Source organism: Physeter macrocephalus, chromosome 16 (genome assembly GCF_002837175.3).
Source record: "Physeter macrocephalus isolate SW-GA chromosome 16, ASM283717v5, whole genome shotgun sequence".
Taxonomy (NCBI): domain Eukaryota; kingdom Metazoa; phylum Chordata; class Mammalia; order Artiodactyla; family Physeteridae; genus Physeter; species Physeter macrocephalus.
The window spans coordinates 74,351,660-74,354,845 of NC_041229.1; positions in this window are offsets into that span (position 1 = coordinate 74,351,660).

Genomic DNA, 3,186 nt, shown 5'->3' on the forward strand with positions numbered 1-3,186 from the left:
GTCTGGCAGTTCCTCAAAGGATAAACATAGAGTTACCGTAAGACCCAGCAGTTCCAATCCTGGTACCTAAGAGAAATGAAAAAGTATGTCCACACAAAAACTTGTACATGGATATTCACAGCAGCAATATTCATAATAGCCAAAAAGTGGAAACAACGAAATGCCCATTGACTGATAATGAATCTGGAAAACATTAGGCTAAGTGAAGGTCAGTCATAAAAGACTACATATTATATGATTCTATTTTTATCAAATGTTTAGAATAGGCAAATCTGTAGAGACAGAAGTAGATTAGTAGTTGCCTAAGGCTGCGGGGCTGGGGGTTGGGCAGGGAGGAACTGGGAAAGGACTGCTCCTGGGTACCATTTTTGTGGGGTGGGGTGATGAAAATGATTCAAAATTAGATTATGGTGGTGGTTGGTCAACTCTGAAAATATACTAAGAACCGTTGAATTATACACTTAAAAAACTAAATGGTCTGGACAAGATGATTTGTTTGGATCTTGCCCAATTTAACATTTTCTGGACAAGAAGCACATCTTGGAATGGAGCCAGGCCCTACTGGAAAAGAATCACCCTGCCCATGTAAGTGCACCAAGAAGTGAGAAGAGGTGGATAACTTCGCCTGTGCACGGTGACAGGATCCCATCCCTGGACCATAAACATTAGCTAATTCACAAGTTATCTGCTGCATATGCAAATTGGTGGTCACATGCTTAATAACCACTAATGCTTGATAGGATACTTGCCGTAAGCTGGTCCTAAGCACTTTCCATGGATCTCATTTAATCCTCACAACAGCCCTATTAAGCTTCAGATGAGAAACTGAGGATCGGAGGGTTACAAACATAGGAAGTTGAGGGATCAGAAGCAAATACAGTTTGACCAGTGGCCCAAGGCCTGTGGTCCTAACCTCTCTCCATCCTGCCCAGCTTTCTCTCTACATCCACCTGGGTGTAAGGAAAACGTGTGCTTCATCAGCAGTGAGCAAATAACTGAGTTAAAAATAACCTTATCATTTCTTGCTATAGTTCTTAAAAGCAGGGGTTATGATCATTTCGTTTTTTAAAAGCCCTGAATTCAGCTTTCTCGCTTCTCTGGCAGGTACTGCTGTTTGCTTGCAAGACACACACTCCTGGCTTCCCAAGGCTAGATGTGCACCGCTTATCTAAACCAGGCTGACTGTTCTCTCTTCTTTTTCCTTTGCAAATGTCTGTAATCCAGCAGCTTCCTGGCGGGCTCCAGGAGCTCCGGATTGCTCTACACCTGGGAAGTTTGCTACGGAAGCCTTAAAGGAGCCAGATTTTGAAGCGCCTGCTATTTGTTTTTCCTCTCACCTCCAGCCATAATGCTTTATTTGCAACCTAGTGATTATACCACAGCCAGTGATTCCTCCATCATAAACACAAGGAAATGACTGGGAATGAGGAGAGCAGTAGGAGACGTGAGTTGTGCTGCCGGCCTTTGCCCCAGCTATCCTGACATCAGAGCCTGGGCTGCAGGGCGCTTGCCTCTTGCCCGACTCTCCCTGCTCAGACAGGTGGCCCAGGTCTTATGCTGCTATCTAGCGGGGCCCAGGCCAAAGCTCAAACCCAACAGAGGCTGAACAGAAAGACCTGAATGTCTGCTTATAACTGAGAAACACCTCTCAGTCCAGCTTTGGAGCTTGCCATGGATATATGGAAGGCTGGTGCCCAGGTCTCGGAAAGAACTGCCAGCCTCCGTACAAGCATTTGGGCCTCCACCACGTGGACAGCCCCACAGGTGAGGCGAGGCCGCCATCCTGCCCAGATCCCTGCCGTATCCCTGCGCAGCTGCGAGCTAGGAGCTCTCGCCGGTTGCCGGGGCTCAGTGGACTGCCGTGGGCACCAGAGGCCCCTTCGGAATGATGCTTCCTTTTCAGATAACTAGTGCTTGTGTGAACGAATTGCCAAGGTCTGTGTTTTCTAAAAATTCCAAAACATGAAAACCAGAGTTGTGTGATGACCTCACCTGGAGTATCAAAACAGCCCGGAGTGCTGGATTCCTGCCCCTCCACATACCCCACTTCCAGTGAGGGCCCCCTGGGGGTGCTGAGCCCAACCCTGGGAATTCCCTGTCTACCACAGATCTAGGGGTGGTGGAGAGAGAGTCCCAGGGCCATGCTTGGGCTACCTTCCTGCATGGCCTGATCTCCCAAGGTCAGATTTACTTCTCTAATGAATGTTCCTTTCTTCTTTAGCAAGGCAGCCTGAAGAGTAAGTAGAGCCTGACTGGGCACAGAGCCAGATCCAAGGACAAATCTACTGTCTCCAGTCCCTGCAAGGAGGGCCAAGAGAGCAGCAATAAACGTAAGGGGATGGCCATCATTCTATTTTCCAGGACACCATGGAGGTAAAGTAACAGGCATACTCTGATAAACCACCTAAAGTGGGTGCAGGTGGTGAGACCTTCCAAAAGCACTGCCTGAGTAACAGCAGGTAAGTGCTGCCTTCTGAGCTGGAAGGGTCGGTGGGAAGAAAAGTCTGGGCCAGAGCTGCTTGGGTCAGGAAGGAGAGAGATGGAGCCCTGCTCTCCGTGCTCTCCGTCTCAGCCATTTCCTGCACGGCTCAGACTCTTCTCTAAACGACTAAAGAATGTCTGATTGAAGAGGCGTCTAATTATCAGGCTCCCAGGATCCCCCAGGCCTGGTCTGGCTGTGTGGCTGGTCCCCCCGCCTGCTCCCAGCCCTTTTCCAGGCCTCCCTTTCTGCATGTGGAGAAGGTGGGGCTGGACCACATGGGTCTCTCAGGGTCGGGCCTGCGGGGTCAGCCTGAGTCTGTGCTGTGATTCACTCTGAAACCCAGGTTGAGTAATAGAATCTGAAGCTCTTCCTGTAATTTTCATGATGGTTCCCTTGGGTTTGTTTATCCCTCTCAGTCTCCCTGATTCTGGCCTGAATCTGAATCTAGGCCACAGTCTGATGATCAAAGCAAATGGTGCAAGACAATTGCTTAGATTTGCTGTTTGCTTCAAATCTGGATTACAGTTGCCCTTCTAATTAAGCCTCTCTGAGCACAGGATTTAAAAACTCACAGGTGTCAAGGTCCTTAAAAATCACCAGTCCTGGGCTTCCCTGGTGGCGCAGCGGTCGCGCGTCCGCCTGCCGATGCAGGGGAACCGGGTTCGCGCCCCGGTCTGGGAGGATCCCACATGCCGCGGAGCGGC